Raw genomic sequence first — 21292 nt, 5'->3', positions numbered from 1 at the left:
TCATGGCTTATACCTAAACTATCAGATTTTGTTTCCTTGGCATTGTCTGTAGCTATGTAATTGACTTGGAGGGTTATATATGGAATTTGAAGGGGATGGGAAGAAGGGAGCGTTGCTATTTCATAAAACGAATGAACCAATTGAGGGAAAAGAGAACAGTTTTTTCTTTTTCCTTAAATATTTATCCTTCAAGACCACTTCATGAAAGTAACCACTAGATAATCATCTGTCTTGCTGTTTTTCTGCCCAATTGTGAAGAAGTTTTTAACTGCATTTTTCTTTTTTCTTAAAGTATGGACAGCTGAGCCCTCATTTATCCCTGTCACTTAGTTCATAAAAACATGGCAATGAAAGCATGGCAAGGCTTTGAGAATAAAATGTTTTCTAATCACAAAACATTGGCAGCTCAGGGAAAGAAAAAGTTGGATGCTTAAAAAAATGTTAAATAGATCCAGCTGAAATTTTTAACTTTGCAAAATTGAACATATGCATAGACTTTATATCTAGAAGATAGAGCCATACATTTTGTATCACTTATGCCCTGATAATCATATACAATCTACAATAGTTACAGTAGAATTTTGTCCAGTAATTCCTTTGTCAATCCCAGCAACTTTGCTGCTGAACTAGCTACATATGGGGAGCTGAGGAATGGAAAGAGCACTTGACTAGCTCTAGGTCCTATGGGAATCTGTGGTAGAGTTGGCAGCTGAATCCAGATCTGCTGAATCACAGGCCAATTCTGTACAAAACAATCCATTTTCTCTAGTTAGCACAATAAAGCACTGTCTTTTGTCAGTGAACATTTTAGTTGCATAAAGAATGTTGTCAAGTCATGGTAAACATCTGTACTACTTCACTAGGGTCCAGTTCAGAAAAGTTGTCGAGTTGCACAGTGCCACAGGACTGGTTCATCGTGTTTTCTGTACTGAGCTGGGCTAGGCTTTGGAAAACTCCTATGGTACCGCCTCTGTGGAAGATGCCTGTAGCGGTTTTACTCCATGTTTTTGTTCTTGCTATATAAGCAAGCAGTAAACCATCAACATTTTTTCTGCTTTCTTACATAGTACCTTACATTTTCAAAGTGTGCTATGAATGTTCATATGCCATATCAGCGCTCCAGTTACGTCAATGTAATGGATGAAAGAATATGATAACATATTGTTTTACTTTTGGGGAGAATGAGGTATTAAAAGGTTAAGTAATCTGATTGTAGGAACTGTGGCCTAGCGACTTATGCATGGATCCGGGTGGCAAGAGCCCTGTATTTCAGTCAGAGCTCTGTCTGTCTCATTCTGTGATATTAATGAGTAATCACTTGCCCTGTGTTTTTTTATTCCTAGGAGCAAAAGACTTACGTGTGATGGTGCACAGTGCTTTGTCCTGTGATCAATCCAGTACACCACACTTCTAAATACCTTGCAAAGGAAGTTACATTCAAACAAAAGCTGCACTGCTTTCTCAGGCAAAGTACAAGGGTTACTATACTGAATGCTACACATACTGTTTTGCCAAGGGCACTATGTGTACCAAGAAAATGAACCATTTCTAGACCTTTGAATTTCTCAATGACTGTGTCCTGGCTTTGGTGGAGTCTAGAGCAGTAGTTAAATGTCAGTCTGGGTTTGCTGCAGTGCAGAATACCCTGACCATGTATTTCTCTTCTCTTTCTGATCAATCTGCGGAATAGACAATGATAAAGGGCACACTAGTCTAGGAGAGAATTGATGATGGAAGAGCTAGGACTGTTGATTTGACCCCAGCTCATACTTTCTTCACAATAATGTGGTTCTCTGCTGACTGCATTGACCTGGTCTCCAGTCTTGTGCTCCCTAAAAAAGCCAAAGGCCTGTGCTTCCAAGGGCATTGGGTCCATTGTGCATATTGTGTTTAAACACAAGGTGTATTCTGTTTTGGTGTTTTCAGACATTTGGGTGGGACATCTGGATTCATTAACAAAGCGTGGCTCTTTCTCATCTACATGCTGATGAAGCAGGAAACTAATTTCACTGAAAACTGGTAAAGGCAGCTTTCCTGTCACAAAAATGGGCTGATATTACCTTAGCCTGTCATATACACAGTGCTGCAGAGGGTGCCAGGCAGAGCTTAGTGACTGCCGTCTGCACACCCTCTGTGTTACATAAGCCATGGTATCTTGGTCATAAACAAGGTATAATAAACACTACTTATATCCCTTTTTGGCATTAAAGGTGTTTTCTCACCTCTCTTGGATCTGAACAGTGAAAGATTAATCAAGCCTCCAATCAACAAGAAGTAGCAAAGATTTAACAACTGTTATTTGAAAAAAACCCCTACATCTGGCACCTACTGTATCTTATTTGCCTCTCAGTAGGCTGGGCAAGTGGCTTCCTACATTTCAAGAGGAGTGCTTGCAGAGAGGGAGGACTGCTCATGCCAGTAGCTCTCTCTGATGAAAAATGGAAAGCAATGATTATCTTCAAAAGTCCATGAAGGTTCAGTTAAGGTAAAATATGAGACATATGATCAAAGGACTAAAAAGTACACAAATCCCAAGTGAAGGTCTGATTCCATGACAAATACTCTGTTCAGCCTTTACCAAGAGACATAAGGGCACCAGAGAAACCATCCTGGATGATTGAGGATACCCATTCCATAGTTCACTTTAGGAGGATTAAGAGCACATCTGCTTCGTTTTGTCAAGGCACATATTTCCCAGGCTGTTGATGGATTAGGTTAGCATCAGTTAGATGCAGACTGCATGACATGCATCTTTTCATCATCTTGAAGCTTTTTTTTTCTTTAAGAGTGAGAAGAACCCTGAAATGAAAAAAGTTGAATGAAGTATTTTTCCCCAAAAAGTTATATTTATTTTTTTCCAGGAAAATTCAAGAAAGGCTCATTATGATTTAGCTTCAAACATTTTCTTTTCAGTCTATTTTACAGTATTGACAGTGAACTGGAAAGTTGATCATTGCTGGATTTCAGTGATTTTTACCTCCTAATTTGTAGTCCAAAGACCTATACCATTATCTGGCAGAGATTCCCATTAGAGCTTTTAGTTTAAATGGAGCTCTGAAGTACCTCTATGTCTAGATGAGGAGTAAGGGGTTTCAGGCAGAACTAGGAGCCAGGAAATCTTGAGCTTTCTCTGGTTTTAATTCTGTATATTTTTCATTAAGTCCCATGTGCTTCCATGTAGGAAAAAAATGAGGCTATTTTCTATCATTCTTCTTCCAACCATTTGTTTTAGGACAGCCACAGGGCTGCTCTAAGCTTAACTGCTTCCTAATTATCCTTAAAAGACAATTTCACTTGTGGTGATGAAGATAATGGATGAAACAGAGGGAGATAAAAGAGTAACTAAAGTTCACTGTGCTTTGACCCCCTACCCTGTCTCCCAGCCCCCACTCTTCCCAGGCCTGGCAAAATGGAGGCAGAATGTGGCTCTTAACCTTTTTGTAGCCTGGAGGAAGACAAACCCTTAATCTCTTTGTCTTTTTTTCCATTTGTAGGAAATAATCTCAAAGTAGCAAGCCTATCTCTGTGAATGAAAATGAAAAGTATGACTGTAACTAGAGACTACTATTATTAGCTAATTTGGTTTAGCTATAAAGCAATATTTTGTTTAGTAATTTAATGAACAATAGGATATTCACTAATCAGGTAGATGTTGCAAAAACTTTTCAGAAAGCAACAATCTTTTTTTATGCATCATCATAAGGAGTACTGAAAAAGTTGCTATATATGTTTATGTAATGTGCTGGGATTGCCCTTCTCAGAACCTTTTGGTTTTCATTTGCCTCTCATTTTTTGGCCTGGGTGTGACTGCTAGCCTAGAAAAATAATAATATGCATTAACCATTTAGCAGTTTTCAGTGTTTAGTTTTCTTTTTTTTCTTTTTAGGAGGAAAATACATTTCACAGAAACTATCCACAGAATTAATAGTGCATTGCCATGGTGATCACCATGGAATACTCAACAGTTATGAACTATCATGTGCCACAAAATGTTAAGAAAATGCAAAATTTCTTACTGTGGAGACACCTTACCTGTCAACCTGTGGTTCTGTTTAGCAAACGTTTCATTGTAATGCGAATCATTGAAGTAATTTCCTTTGAGTGTTTTTATCATTGAGGTTAAGAGCTCAGATTTGCTCTTACAGGACTGCTCTGCTTTAGCGGGAACGTGGGGCTTGGGACCACATGGGGAAGAGGCAGTAGTGTGAGGCTGCAGCTGGGGAGCTGCTGCCTACCTGCAGGACTTGGAGGGTGGGATCTCCCTCGACAGCAACCGCTCCTGGCTGCGGAGCGTGCTCCAGCCTCCCTCCCCATCCAGGACCCCATCTGCCAAACACAATTTGTCAGCAGTCTGAGCACATGTATCTGATGTTGGATCCCGGAGCTGGAGGGAAGCTGAGGAGCTGTTGTGTGGTCGCCTGAGACTGAAGCACCACACTGAGGAGAGCGAGATGGAGCCAGATGAATGTCTTGTGTGTGAAGTATGAGGCTTGACAAGTCTGGCATTGCACACTCCGATACTGCTTTTGACTGAGTTAGCTTTTGATCTGAGTTACACCATGATAAATCTATGTAACTCTACTGAAGTTTACTTAACAAAACTAAGTATCAGAGTTTATTTTAGTAGAGTTACTCTGCATTTTACTGGATGCAATTAAGATCAAAATCCTGTTTGACTTATATTGTTGTCTTTAACTTTGAACAATTGAAATGTAAACAATGAATTCAGCAAACTTATGGAATGATGAAAAGACGAATTCTCTTACTTATATCTATGGAAAAGGAGTGTTTAGGATTTGACACTGGTTCCGTCAAGGCAGAGTGTGGCCCTGGATGTGTATTTTAAACAAGATTCAAACTGTGGTTGGGTGAGGCTCACCTCAAAAGAAAGCTTAACGAAATCTTTTCCTCTCTTGTAGTAACTTTCTTCCTCCTATAGCTGTCCACTTTTTTTCCATATTAATGATTAATTGCTTATGTTCCTGATTTCTTACTAAAATGCTGAGCCTTCCACCTACTGTTTCCTTCTGTTTTATTCCTTTATAGTTGTTCCAGCTAAGCACCATCTATATGCAAAGCATCTAACTGTTTATATGAAACATGTGGTTCTTATTTTGCTCTACTCCAGACATGACGTGTATGTGCATAGGAAGGAAGATGAAGTAGTTAATAGTGCTAATAGAAAGCTAGATGTTTTAGAAGAAAACTGGTTGCTTAAGTGAACTAAAAAAAATATAATCTTTCCAATTAAAATATTCTTAAATCAAGAAAAAAAAAGGAGATTCTGGATTAGCACTCCAAAAGGAAATATCTTTAGCATTGCAAATTGTTGCTTTACAGTCTGAAACTACAGCAAGGTTTCCAAAGTCTGGTTTAAATAAGCAGGATTCCTATGGAACGCAAAATTTAAAGTTTAAAATATGTGGTTCCTTTCTTTTTTCTTTTTTTCTTTTTTCTTTTTTCTCCTTTTTCTTTTCCTTTTTCTTTTCCTCTTTTCTTCTTTTTCTTCTTTTTCTTTCCCTTTTCCTCTTCCTCTTTTTCTCTCTGTTTCTTTTACTTTTTCTTAGTTCATAGACAACTTTCCAGATTTTTTTTTAAAATCACCCTTCAAGACATGGAAAGTTTTGTCTCATTTTACATATATTCAGGAGGCAGTAGTACTTTAAATCTTATTTAACATGGAAGTAACCCATGGAGACTCTAGTCCTTTTTACAAGCTGGGAAACCTTTTTCTGCAATCTATATAGAAAATCAATTATGAGGAATACTGGAGCATCAGGGGACTATTCTTAGCTTGACTTTACTATGGTTTATGGTGAGGATTTAGATGCTTGAGGGTTAGATATTCAAGATCTTACATGGACGTTGTGCACCTAGAAACTGGCTTTTCTGCACATAACTGTGTTTCTGAGCTCCCATGAAAGTCTTTAGACATACAGGTTAAAAGTCACCCTGCCTGTCATAAGGAACATCATTTAAAGGGAAAGAAGAGCTATGTGTATGTGTGAGAGTTTAATGCTTGCACTGAGGTTGAGTAAACTGGTTTTTGAGGAGAATGAAGTGGGGACTGGAGGTTGGGCTGTACTACCATAATTCACAGGTAAGACACAGTCCCCTCAGCCTCTGGGTTGGAGTGGTGCCTCCATCATCTTTCTTTGCAGATCTCTCAGGTGGTAGGACTGTGTGTGAACACTCCTGGGCCTCTCTGCGTGTGTTTCTATAGCAGGAAGCCTTTGTGTCGCAGCGTCTGTGGTTTAGGACAGGGGTTTGAATTCCCCCTATTATTACAGCAGTTGCCATTCTTTTCCAAACAGACATACATAGCTTATGGTTTCCATGATGCAGAGAACTGTGTCTTGTTAACCAGAGGCAAGGGGTGCAAATTCAATCTACAGTGCATATCAATTGCAACATCAGGGTTACTTTGCATCTCTCTGAACACATTGCAGGGAATGGAGAGCAGAAGTTAGACAACACTTGAAATAGATTTGCTGATTTAATTCTCTATCCAGTGAACAAATAGCCTCTTCCTGGTTTGGTATCTCTGTGCCCCTCTCTTTCTGGCAAAGTGTGTCTGTTCCATTTTTTGCCTTACCAAGTCATTTGGGACAGGAACTTTATTCCGTGTTTGTACAGTATCTAGCACAGGGGGTCCTGACCCTTAGCTGAGGCTGTGATGAGTACTACGAAAATGCAGATAACATTAAGAATGTAAAAATGTCTGTACCACATAAAACCAGACCTGGCTAGCACAGATTCCTCCTTCCGATGGTGGACAATTTTGCCGATTTAGGGTAAATATCTAAGATACTGGGCAAGAGTAGCAAGGCGTTTATTCTGATTTACCTTCCTGGATTCTGGCACTCAGCAGTATAGGGACTTGTATAGCCAGAAGGTGCATCTAGATCATTGTATGTAACAGACACTAATGGACCTAATGCCCTGCATCCAATTCTTTTGCTAAAACTAACTGTAAAGTAAAACTAGGTAAATACCACAGATGATATAAATATTAGTGTGGGTGAAAGTTAATACTCTAGAGAGTGGAATAATGTGGACTAACTGCTAATGCTGTTAGAGATTTTAGGGAGTGGTACAGCACAGCTCAGAAACCATTAGCTAACTCCTTCCAAACATGTTTTTATTCCATGAGCAGGTTGGGGAACCACACCTAAACTCTACTGTTAAAAAACATTGTAATGGTCTCATTCTTTTAAGCTTTAGTGGCTTTGAGCACAACAGCAATCTATAGGTATTATTTCAAAGAAAATGAAAGAACTGTATTATATTTCCTTTGCTTTAGCAAGCCCAGCATACATGTCACATCTTATTTTTCCTGTGCATAAGAAATGCAGTTTTAGTCCAGATGGACTACAGAATTGACATCCGTGTGTCACATTCCTCGTTGGTCACTCATTTTATATTCCCAGAAGAGTACATGAGCCTATGTAATTAGAAGACTAATGATTGTAGATGCATCAATGCAGTTTCCTATTAATAATGCTAGTGGGGCTTCACATAGATGTGGAAAGTCGTCTTCTGACTAGCTGCTGGACCAAGACTTATATACCTTAGAAAGTAGTATGGCTTGTAACTATCTTATTCTTTTCTTTCACAACTTTTCTATAATAAAAATTTATCATTTTCCTCACAGGGAGCTGCACAGATGCTAGGTCTGATATTTTAAAGCCAAATAGTTTCTGCATAACCTATTCCAAAGATATCGTAACAGATCTTCAGCTAAATAAATATCCTTACACTATTTTAGGTCTTGTATATCTAAAGGAATAGCTGGATATTCTTCAAACATGAAGCGTATAAAAGATGAGAAACATTGGTAGGGATAGAAACAAGGGCAAAATATTTCAGGCCAAAGGCAATAGCTGAGGAAAGTGCTGAAAACAGGGGCTTGGAAAGAAAACTCTATCTTTACCATAGAGTGAATGTAACAAAGATATAGTACTCTTCAGTGTCCTCCACCACAGGCTGAAATAAATTTTAATTTCCACCTATATCCCTAGGTGATAAGAAATTCATTCCAGGAATTATGTTTACTCCTAAAGTCCTTCCTCAAGGCTTGTCAAGCAAATTTCCCTTTGACTTGGAATGGCCATTTGCCTGAAAAAGGATGGCAGGGTACAGCTCATTAAGAAGGTCTTTTATATGGGGTAAGAATAAGAGGGAGATGTGAGTGAAGATTACCTTTCAAATCATATGGAAGATTAGCACCTTACATATTGAGAAGAAGCAAAAAATTCCACATAGTAAAGAGCACTTACACAATCTGTTTTTCAAGCAGAAATTCAGTCTCAACATTGTGCGCAGAAATTTATGTTTTCAAATTTTAAATCTTGGTACTTGTACATCAACTGGCTAGAAACAAATGTTTATTTTATGTCTGAAAAATGCACATTTTCCAGCTTAATTGCCTAACAACTCTTTATTTATGTTGGATGTAAATTCATAAATGTCTTTTCAGGAATAAACTTGCCTGCAGATGGCCGCTATATGTTTCTGGAAATCTTTAAAAAAAACTGTCTATTTAAACTAGCTTCAGTGGAAATCTTATAAATAAACAAAGGTTTCAGCTAATTCTTGCGAATATTCTGGAAAGAAAGCCCTGTCAGGCCAATAACATGGAGCTCTGCTATCATAGATTATGTTCTCACTGAAACTTTTTCACTGCAAATACTGGATGTGGTCTTTGATTTTGCTTATGAATGGGCAATGGCATAGACACTTTTTCATGCACCCCCTACTTCACTATTTCTGGTAACATAAATAGTTCCTGAGTTGGTATTTTTTCAAAGCACACCTTGAAAAAAATCTTTGAACTTTGGTTGGTTTCACTTGGAAGTGTTACTTTACATCATGTATTAAGCAATTCTCTCCATTACTTCAAAGTCTTCAAATACAGCTGTCCCCACTTTCATAGCTGTAAAATCAGATGTCTAATATACTATGCTGAAACAAAAAGAGACCTCATTAATTGGTTTTAATTTTCTCAGGGCTACAGGAAGAACCTAAATCTCTGCAGCCAAACTAAAATTCACCCATAGTGCACAGTCCCACAGTGCACAGACACATCTTCATTTTCAGAGCAGATGGATCAGGTCACTTCAGATCCAAAAGCGCAACCATGTTCTATTTGAATTACGAATTACTTCTTAGGTGGTTGATCATGTGTCCTTTACACAACCTTTCCTATGTCCTTCTCAACCCTTTAAATTCACACCTCATTTCTTGGATAATTTCTACTAAGAAGTCTCTGCCCATCATCATAGCATGTGGATCCTTGGAGGGGAGACGGCTGCATTTCCTGTTTGCAGTTTCTCATGGGCAGAACGTACCTTGGGGGTTGAGAAGTACTCTTTTAGACAGCACAGTCAATCATTAAACACAGATGAGAGAGAAGGAGTTATTGCAATTCATAACCTTCTCTGAGGCAACTGCAGGAGAGCTGTCTGCTCTGCTGGAAAAGCAGAGAATTCACAATATAAAATGTCTGTTAGGCCCATGTAAGGGAGAGTGTAGTGACTTAAGGCCAACTTTAATACCCGTTGCTCAAGTCCCAGCTTTGAGGCACTTAGTACACTGATAGATGTGGTTAGGTGAGCAGAATATAGTCCACTCTGTGACACCACCCCATCCATGTGCAGTTCATTGTTAATATATAGCTAAAACAGGAAACTTCTACAATCAGATAAAGAAAACTCTACAGTATGTGATTATGGCTTGGTCAGATGTGAGCGTCTGTATGAAAAATAATACCTCAGGTTGAATAACAAAGAACAGCTTGTATTTGAACTTGGCTGTGGTGAATTAAAATGAATTCCCCAAGTCCCTTTGCTCATGGTAGCTTTCAATTTTGTAGCATTTTTCAACCCTTTTGCTGCTTCAGGGGCACGAGTGATTAATTTTATTGACTTAATCTCAACCTGATATTTTTACTGCAAATCCTTCCAATGTTCAGAGTATAATTATAGTTTAATGATTTAAATTTGTAGATTCTCTTCCCCAGAAATAAAGGACTATATTTCACTTTTATATTTTTAAAGCCATTTTTCTGTTTCTCTTACAAAACGAGCAAATAACACATGGGGAAATTGGGAAAATTTGTTTGTTAGTGACATTAATCACTTCAGGTCTCCATCATTGATTTTTTTTGGCCCTCAATTTATAATTTTATAATGAAGTCTGCAAGCAATTTAGTCTTATCCTTGAGGAGGGTGGGTAGCGAAAGAATCAATAAAAGAGCTGAAGTTTAATACAGGAAGCAAAATTGTGTTTCATGAGCTGCAGTATAGATCTGTATTATGTATTCTGTGCACCAATCCAGTATTGATATTAATGAAAGTTCACTGTGTGTAATGAGGGGAGAATATTCACTGGAGATTTCCAGTACAGCTGAAGGATCCACAGCATTGACTTTGCCCTGAATGTAGAGCTCTGAAAGATAAAAATATCTAAACTACCAGACACATTTAACATTAAATCTAGCTAGTTACAATAAAACAATTGTAACACTGTTCAGGTGTAGTATAAGAAAGAAGTACTGCAAATTTAACGAAGGTCAAATTTTCAGAGACCTAGTGTGATCTCCATTCGTAGATGCCTGAGTCGCTCACACGTGCTCCTCTGTCAGCTACCTTTTGTGTTAACAAAGAATAACTTTTAAACCCAGAACTCCTGTGCTCTGGTTGTGCCTGCTTTTTTTTTTTAACATAGGCTGAATGATGTTAATGCCATTTCTATCACTTTTGCTCTCAACTGCTAACATGAAAAAGGGCACATGCAAGAGATTTTGCTTCACATAACTATGCAAATTGTTGAGGCACATTTTGAAAATCCGGCTTATAGAGGTGTTATATTCCATAGACAGAATAAAAATTGCTTAACATAATAACAACTAAGGGTAAACAAGATGATTAAAATAAATATCATTTTAGTGACTGAATTTTTTTCACCTTCTCTTTGTCTTTGTTTTCACTGTACCTCGGATATCTATAATGAAATGAAGCTGAGAAAACATGGCAAGAAGCTAAAATGTTTTTTTTTCCCTTTCTTTTTACCAGACTAATTACTTTAGAACATCATACTACCTCCTCAGCAAGTTACTTCAAAGGAGTCTAGGAGGATGAGTATCCAAACTGCTCTGAAGTTTTCACTTATGTTCAAGTTACTGCTGTTGTAATCAAGTAGTATTGCCACTTGAATTTGCTTCATTCAAAATTGCACTGGAATTTTGTTTCCTCATGTAGAATACTGCGTCTGCCCCTGAATTTACATTTTGGGGGTACATGTGGCTGGGGACATGCTCTGTAGCAGAATGGTCGGTAGAAACTTTGATAAGGGGCTAAAAGCAGCCTAATCCACCCTTTCTCTGAAGACAGAAAATTGTCCCATTCTTCATTGCAGCATGATTGGATACTTGACAAATACTTGGCTCATTTTCCTTTCTAGAGGAATCCTTCCTCTGTCATTCTTCAGGAGCCTAGGAAATGAAAGAGGTTTTGCTGGTATAATTTGTGTAATGGAGTCACAGTTAATGTTGGCAGATGTCTTCTTTTGATGGTATTCCTTAGGCAGATGACCTGAATGAAAGAAGTAGCACTGGCAGAGGGGTTTTTGATTATAGGACTACTGCTGCATTGGGACTTTCTGCTGATACAAAAGTGGGGCATAGTCCCACTCCTAAGTGAATACTCTTTCTACTGTATAAACATATTTCAAATAAAGAATAATGTATTTTTTGTAAACCTCAAAGCATGCACAAGACTTCTTTGTGGAACTTTAAATTCTTTCTGATGGCCAACGCCAGCTCCACCTAGTCAGCTATGCACAGTCATTTTGTAACTAGATTTAATGTAACTATTTCTACTTAATTCACTATCCTGTCCCCAAATCACTGTGGCAACATTTTTCATCCTTTCTTTTTCAAGACAGTGGTATTCACAATGAAAAGAAAGCAGCGGGCAACATCTGTGATTCCTGGATTGCACAGACAATATATGAGACAGAATATGGACACTGGCTTCTAATCACTGCAAGCAAACTTTGCAGGTTTCATGCATAAGTCAACTTTCTGGAAAGTGAGAGTCCGATCTTAAAATTCTCAACCCACAGAAAATTCTCTGATCCAAAGGAAAGTCCTTCAGTTGGGTAAAATGAATCAAATTACTTGGGTTTTTGCAGGTCCTACTAAAAGGATTGCCATAGTCCTGCATTCCACATGGCCATGGCATGTGTTTTGAAGATCAGCAGAGAAACAATTAAGTTGTAAATATCTACCTGTCTATTTGTCTTTAGAAAGAACTCGTCAGGTTTCAGCAAGCATTGCTGGATGAACTTGTAAGGTCATGTCCTGAATTCACTGCATTTTTTCTGAGCAGATTTGAGGCTTCGATGAACTGGGGATGCAGAGAGCCCCTGGTTAGCAGGGCTATTGGCTTTAAATCTTCATGAGCTGTAACCTGTAGATCATTCATTTGTGGTGGTGATCATTCATAATAAACTGAGGAGGGGGCAAACTTCTCAAGTTAGTTTCACCTATGGATCAAGGGGAGAGTAAGAAAGCTGACTCTGAAAGAAGAAGAAATGGAAATAAAAAAGAATAGCTTCAAGCTCCAGATTAACAGGTGAGACCTCCTTTTGCTTTTGGTTTTTGGAAGGAGGATCAGTCCTGGAATAAAAGGCTTGTGCAAATTTTTACTTGGAAAACTGCAGCAGTTTCTTATAAGTACAAAATGCGATTATCCTTCTGAAAATCAAACCCCATATCAAGATTATGATTTTAAATTTAGTAAAACCTAGCATTTGTTTTCAGCAAACACAATTTTCACAGTGTAAATACTCATTATATATGTTTGTGGAATATTCAACTCGGTGCTTTTCACTCGCTTTATATCACTACGGAGCTGGATAATAATAATTCTTGGAAATGCTCAGAGGTACTGCATATTCAAAGAAACAAAGTCAGCTACCCATAAAGATATGGAAAAATGCTTATCTATTTTACGGGCACTTTAGAACCACTGCCTCCCACATACATGTATAGGGGTTCTGGTCAGCAAACACTTAACAGATTCTGTGTTTGGCAGGTACACTTTCAAACCATATTTCAGTCCTTCTATGTCCCCTTACACACCTTGAATCTGTTTGTTTTTTTTTTTTTTTCCCGAAATTGTGCCCTTATACAAATACTTGGGCTTGATAAGAGTTCTAATTTCTCAATTTCCCCATATAATTGCTGTCTTGTGCTTGCAAAATTGAACAGCCAAACACTTGAGAACTAGAGCTGGATGATGAATTGAAAGTGTTTCAGCCTTTAACCCCACGTCTTTAACTCCTGTCTACTTGCATAAAACTGACAAAGCCACATTTTTATGGTTTGTTTTCTGTGCAGCAGATCTAAGACAGCTTTTTAGACGAAAAGCAAAGTAGATTGTATTCTGCTTCAATCAGTATCAAAGTAATGAGAGAATTTTAAATTACAGAAGCATTGTGCGTTACTGACGAAAGTGTAGGAAAGAGAAAATGCCTAGCTTCTTTTTGCAAACACGAGCTGAGCAAAGAAGGCTGACAACTTTGGAAAAATAATATTCTCCTTTCCTATAGTTACATGGCCCTGTATGAATCGGTTAGGAGGTCATTCAGTGTAGGAATTGCCACTCACAACATTCTGCTCTCAGCTTCCCAGCTTCAACTGAGAGATTAATCACATACACAAATGAATCCAAACAATTCTTTGATATAAGACCATTTCTGAATGCCTTTTTTTACCTGCCAGCTTGGCCCTTTATTGTGCTTAGCTAGATTGACATTTGAACTGTGTAAGTAAAGATAGAGTAGTAAGGATGTCCCGATGCATATTAGATAGAGAGATAACTTCTAGCAGGAGTGTATACGGCTTACAATAACCCACAACTCACACTGTCATCTGTGATTTGTTCCTTTTTAACATTTGTGAGACCCCGTCTTTTCTGCTTCTTGTACTGTCAGCAATTCCGCCCATCTTTGATAAAAATAGCTAACTAAATTTGGAAAAAATCTTAACACAGGAGAAATACTGCATATACTGAACTAAAGCCACCTTCAAAGAAGGTTGAGATACCTCTTTGAAATTAATGTTGCAAGCAATGTTTTGTAACTATATATTACAAAGAGGTTAAACTGCACTAGGGAGAAAGCGGCAAAAGAAGGAAAACTGTAACAGGAAGAAATAATTATTCCTATGAAAATAAAGAAGACTAGATGTGTATAAATTACTTTTCGTGCCAGAGCTAAACAGGCCCCTTAGGAAGATAATAAAGGCCTCTTGAACCTCAAAGGCTTCTTGCTGCTTTCATATGCAGCTTCTTCTATAATACCTGTTTTGTTCAAATTAAAACTCACGCTCCTGTTGCCAATATAGAAATCTTTTCAAGCACATTGAAGGCATAGCTCTTGGGACCAGAAGTGGGGTAGAACATTCTGAATAAATATATTTTCCAAAGTGAATTTGTCATTTCTTTAACCTCACCCCACAAACACAAACCATAACAAGAATTTTGATAAACATGTTTATCTTCAGAAGAATGTAAGATCTGAATAAAATATTTCTTGCTTTATTGCTTAGAATGAATGCACTTGTAGTGTAATTGCAAATGATAGAGAATATTTGTGCTGAAATACATTAGCTTATTTAACAGTTATGATAAAACTACAATATAAAGCGTGTCTACACTGGAAGATCTGTTTGAATATTCATGAAATTTGTGAAATTAATCATAGCCAGACCGAACAAATGAGTCCAACAATAAATTGTGTGTCAGTATAGTAGAGTAGTGTAAATGGAGACCAACTATTTAAATAATTGAGTGCCAGCTGATGCTTTTGTTACAGGAGTTAGGAATGGATCTCAGATTTCATTAAATTTTTTCCATACTACTATTAATTTTAAAATCTCTATCAGACTGTATGATAATAATTGAAAGGCATCTTCTACTGTTTGAAGAGCCCTTATGAAAATGAAGGATGGGATAGTTTCCCTAGGAAAGAGTCATGATCCCATACAGAGAGAAATTAAAATCTGAACAATGTGTCTGAAAACTTTTCAGCACTGCAGGATTATGTCTGGAGGAAGAAAACAAGGTAGCAAACCAATGGCAAACCTGGTGGTGGCATGAGCACTGGAAGTCCTGTGGGATCGTACCTTTTGTCCAGATTGAGGTGCTTTCTGGTACCAAATTTATGGTAAAGGACATTGTGTATAGTAAGTATTTTTGTATTCAGATGTTTTACTCTAAATGAGAAATAAGGAAAAAACAACAGTAGAACTGAAAATTATTCTAAACTATGGAGATTGTGATTTAGGGAGAATGAGAAACTATGGCATTTGTAAGATGATTCTCAAAGTGGAATGTCAGCAAAAGTGAGGATTTATTTGGAAGTGGTAGGAAGGGCGAAGAACTGAAGAGCTGATCCCACATTCCAGAAGTGTGCATAATTCCACCATGGTGCAATTTGACAGTACAAATATGCAGTGGTGAAATACTTTGGGTAAAGATAAAAGGAGTAGAAACCAAAAAGAGAAATAATAATGACCATCTGTTACACATCAGAAGATCTGGAAAAGAGTGGGGAAAAAGAATTCCTGGAGCTGTTCTTTATGCTATGGGATGCTGTGCTCCTGCAGAATGTTTACAACTCATATATTTGCTGGTTAGCAAACCCACCCAGCCTGCATCACTGAAGAGGTCTGAAAACTATGCAGAAAGCAAATTTTGGAAGCAGTGCTTAATTGTGCCTATAAAGTAAAGGCCTACTGTGAGGGATTAATGAAGAATCCTTCTCTTTAGCAAAAACCCATATTTTAGATAGTCACTATTCTGAATTCCACCCATTTGGATTCCTACTCATTTTTGATGACATGGCAGTCAATTTGGGAGGGAAGTGTGGTACGAAGAGATAAACATTTATCAACTCTTTGTTCTTGCCAAGGCAGGGCGTAACTGAACTGTTCCTTGAAAGGCCCAAATCACCTGAGCTTGTGAGCCTTTACAAACTGATAAAGTTCAATGCAAGTTTGGACTTTGTTGTATCACTGTGGATGTTTGACTGCCCTGAAATGGTACACACAAGTCAGGGCACTGCACAGCTGGAAAGGTGAACTGTAAATAGAACGAAAGAGTGCTGATTTTCCAAATATACCCTTGAAAGCACTATTTTGCTTGAGTTCCAGAAAGTGCTGAAACAGAGGTTTGTATTCTGTTTTTGCAAAATAGAGATTACTATTGGTTGCTTTATATTAATTTCAGAGTTACCAGAAATCTGAATGCAAGAGGTAGAGTTTTCTCTGTCTACTGCCTGACTTCTCAAGTTGATTTGTATGATGACAAGCTGGCATCAGGTGAGAAGTGTTCACTGACAGAAAGAGAAACACACTGTTATTTCTAAGGGAAGTTAAGGTCAGAGCACAAATATATTCTTTTTTTGTTTGTTTGTTTTTACAAAACCCCAAGCCAGTCTGGTCAAGTTCTTCAGCCACACCAGGGTCTCCATTTCCTGCCCAGAGAAAATTTAGCGCCACAAGATATACACTTCATTCCTGACCTAGATTAGAACCTTCTCTCTATGGAGTTTGGTCAAAAATACAGAAAACTGTGTGCTTTGGTAAGGGCAGTAATAGCCCATTCAAGATATACTTAGAATTTGGTTCTCATTAATTTTTAAGTCTTGGCTTAACAGAAATGAATAATGAAGTTAGTTACAAAAGAATCCCAGAGAAGGCATCTTGTTCAGTCCTTCTTCAGTGCTAACCGTACCGGACTCCTGGTTCAAGAATCTGCTGTAATGCAAACAATGATTTACAATAAGAAACAGCTTTGTAAGGGCCTAGCATTGTGCTTCCTATGATTGGCTGCTGTGACTAGGTGTTGTGGTCATAAAACTCATAATCAGGATGAAACTAACCTGAACAGTAATGAAAAAATGGTGGTATATAAGGAAAATATGAAAGGACATTTTTTCCTCTCGTAGTATGAGAAAACTGTGAGCAGTGCAACTGTTTACAGGGTTTTCTGAAATACAAAATTATATGAGTAAAACAAAGGTATTTTTCTAAGCTAAAATAATACAGTATTGAAACTAACATTTTCCCAGTTAATTCATATTTCTCTCAAAATCAAAGTATGCTCTTTTAAAAGACAGTGTGTTCAAGGACGAGTTAATTCTTAAACATACTTGAGGTGTCTTCAAGGTTATTGATGTGGGAAGAAAGCTCTCAGTGGCAGAGTTAGGCTGTAAAAACAGCTACAAATACTTTTCAGGAAAACAAGAGGACAGGAACTTTGCATGTGCAATATTGCACACAACCCTCATAAGCTTTACGATAAGGAGCACAGCATAAAGGGGGTTTGCTCCTATTACGAATTTGTTTAAAATTCTCCTGTAAATTACACTAAGCAGCAATATTGGCTTGGATCACAAATCCCTCTCAGCCCCTGCTTTATCACAGATTCCTCAAAAGCACTAACCTACATGACCTTTGTGTGAGTCTCAGATGACTCCAATTATTCTGCTGTGAGCTCTGATTCTTTTACACAGCCTGCCCTTAACTTGAAAAAATTGGAGAGGGAGGAGGTCTGGGGGGAATGAAAGCCGTATTACATGGCCTGACCACACTTTGTACCCTATGAGACAGGCCATCGAAATCTTGGAGAGGTAGAGGGACGGAATTTATCTCCCAAATCTGTAGGTATCAAGAGGAACTGAGTTCCACCACACTGGGGTCAGCAGTGCAAAAGCACCGTATTTTGACACAGTCAACTTGAAAAGTGACAGGGGAGCAGAGATAAATGAGAAACAGAAAGTAGGTTACGAAAGGGAACAAAAATGTGGACCAGGTTATGCAAGAACAGAGGGGTCAAGGCTTGAAGAACCTTGAAAGTTATCGGTAAAATCCTGAACTCAAATCTCAATTTCAGAGGAAACCAATATTGTGGCATGAACGGGGGCAGCATGGTAACAGCAGGGGCAGCAGCAGTGGGATGAAGGGGAGACAGGATGCTTTGATAATAAATGTGTAGCTGATGCAAGCCCTTAAATCAATGCTACTTCTATGTAGAAATTTCAGACCAAGTCTAGGTCCCACTGAACCTTCTAGCAAAATTTCCACCCAGTTAGGAGCCATTTTGGCTCCTAAATTTAAAGTTAGATACCAGTTTGCTGTAAATCCTGCACTTCTGTGTATATCACTTTAGATTTATTCTAAAGATTTATTTTAGATTTATTCTATTATTTACACTTTAGATCTTGTATATCACAAGATTTAGCTTCAGGATTCCTTTATAAGGGTGTCTGTGTTTTCTACCCCTCAAAACGCTGCAAATATGAAAACGTCCTCTGCTCTACATCATGTGTTAATCTGTGGCCAAAGATACCACAGGGCAATGGACAATCCTGAACTAAGGTTTTAGCAGGAGTTGGGAGGAGAATCAGTTTGCCTGTTCCGTGAAAATTTCCACTATTTCAAAGAGTCTTCCTGTCTAAAAGCAGAGTGGAAAATCAAAATGCATTTTTGCAAACAGAAACCATAACTCAATGGGTACTCAGTGTGCACTAGCTGAAATGTTGCAGTATGTTCACCATACTTTCTTTCAGTTCTGACCTTAAGGATTTTATGGTTGGGTTTTTTTAATACTTTAACTATAAATGAACTCCAATTTTGAAATGAAAAAATGTATTGAAAAAGAATGCCCAAAGGTGTTTTGACAGTTTCAAAATGCTCTTCTAAGGTTTTCTTTAAAAAGGAAAATCACTGAAACTTACTATTCTATAGATAATCATTTCCCATTGAAAGATTTTACACTAAAAATATTTTCACTTGCTCTTGACTTTTACTCAAAACTCGGATCTTAAAACAAATGACAGAATTTACAATTGCCTTTGACCTACAATGGAAAACACCTTCCTCCTCCATTAAGCTGTTATCCTCTTACAGAAGAGCTACTCATTTGTGTGTGAGTGGAAGGTAAGTTGCGCAGCCACATGTGCCACATGTTGACAACTATCTTTTTCCTACACCAGTATATGTTAGTCTTGCTTTTGATGGAAGGCGTGATTAGTCATTTCTATGGCTAAGCTATATAGAAGCTATAGCTCTCAGACACAATGCTGGTACCTGTCACTGTCTGGCCTCTGTATGGCAAGTGGGCTCTGGCCGCCTTAGGCTTGCTCCCCAAAATGCTTAGATTAGGAAGTGAATCATTCTAGCTTGCACAGTCAGGTTTCCTTCCTGTGAAAACCTCGATGAGGAGGGAAATGCCTTTGGCTCTGAGTGGTGGGAAGCACTCTTGTCTAAGCAAATATGTGTAGACATCGCGTATTTGAATCTGCTTTTCGTTACTCCTTTTTGCTTTATTTATCAACCCCTGCTTCAAACAAGGGATTCTGATTTCACCAATGTTTATCTTAAATATGGCAACTTCAAAGTTAGGTTCAGCAGTATCTAATCTATACTTTTACCCCATTTTAAATCATAAACTGAGCTTGCTTGAGACAGGGAATGTTTATACTGCCTTGTCATATTTTGTAAATAAAACAAATGGGGCCGGATTGTGGTTCAGAGTTCACGGATGCTTTGGGGAAGGTGAAGAAGATAAAAAGAAGAGTTTTGCCTGAGTGGCAAAGACAGTCATTGTCAGTAATCTCCCCAAAGGAGGAAGAGGGGAAGGGTAACGAGGAGAGTGCACTGGGTGTGCGCTCCACAAATCCTCCCTGGGTATTCCACTGCAGGTTGGCCTGCCCTCACGCCCTCTGTGCTGGCTGTATGTAAACAGCTGTGATGTGATGGAAATAAATGCTGTGAAGTCGAGATTAGACATTAAGGCAATCATCAGTAGACATTAAGAAATAAATAAACATTTTTGAGTAATAGTTTATTACATCCATTTTTTTCCTGTTTTAATTTAAGACAGTTATACAGATGGGAAAGTATCATAGCTGATTTGGTTAATGGGGTGACCATCCTTGCACTTTTTGCTAAAGAGTTTAAAAATGCTTTTGCAAACACATGAGACAGTGTGCATGGAACAATAGATGATCCAGCTATAAAAGCAGAAAAAATAAATTAATTGTTTAAAGCCATAGTCACAGTGGGAGGCTAGGTGGATTCTTGCTCCAGAGTATTTTTAAATGGGACATGTCAGAAGATCCGTTATAAACTGAAGTGCTGGTAAAAGAGTAAATGAGGTCTTTGAAGAAAATGGATAACGACAGTTAGAAATTGTTTATTTGTTTGTTTGTTTTTAACTAGAAATAGTAACAGATCAGCCAGAGCATGTGGTGCTCACTGAAGAATTATATAGGAAGTTAGCTATGAAATGAGTGAACTATTAATTGTGGAATACAGTCTTCTAAAATTTCCCCCTTGCTTATGAAGAGAAAATGACACAGTTTGAAAAAAAAAGGCTTAAGGGGGGAGTTGAGGATATATAAATCTTAGTAAATCGGACATCTGCATTTAGCAAGTTAGTAGTAGTTATTATAAAGAATAGAACCAATGAACATACATAAATATGTTATGAAAAAGAACAGAACCAATGAACATACTTACATAGGATTTACTGAGTAGGACACAAGCATTGTGTTTACAAGGAATTATTCTTAAAAATGTGGATTTCTTTGAAGGAATCAATCAGCATTGGATGGGAAAATCCTGTTGATACGTTCTACTGGGTTTTCCAGAAGGATTTTGAGGAGGTTTTCATCAAATGCTCTTAAGGAAATTAAGTGCTGTGGCACAAAATGAAGGGTCCTAGCATGTTTAAATAGCAAGTTTTGAGGTAGAAAAGAAAGCAAAAGGGGAACTGGTTGGCTTTCCTGATTGGTGCACCAGTGGAAACCCACTGAGACCATCGCTGAGCTCTGTGCTTTCAAACACATATAGGTCTGGTTAAGGGAGTCAACAAAATGAGGTGACACAGCTTTTTTAAACAGAACGAGCAAGTCAGGGTAGCTTGGGAGGGATCTTGAGGTGCTGACTGGATGATAAAATGGCAGATATAATTCAGTGTTGGAAGATGTAAACTGATGCACCTAGGCTTGACTCTGGAATTGACAGTTGGAATTATTAAGAGAGGAATAGAAAACAAAATAGAAATGATCGATATATAACTGCATAAGTCTGTGAGGTGGACGTATCTTGAAGACTGCATGTGGTCCTGTCCCCTACATCTCAAAAAGCATAAAGCCAAATGAGAAAAGAGTGACAGGGTGCTCGAAGTTATGAAGTAGCTTCCAGATGAGGATT

This window comes from Mycteria americana, chromosome 2, assembly GCF_035582795.1.
Source record: "Mycteria americana isolate JAX WOST 10 ecotype Jacksonville Zoo and Gardens chromosome 2, USCA_MyAme_1.0, whole genome shotgun sequence".
NCBI classification, from domain to species: Eukaryota; Metazoa; Chordata; class Aves; order Ciconiiformes; family Ciconiidae; genus Mycteria; species Mycteria americana.
This window is presented reverse-complemented; position numbering follows the sequence as displayed.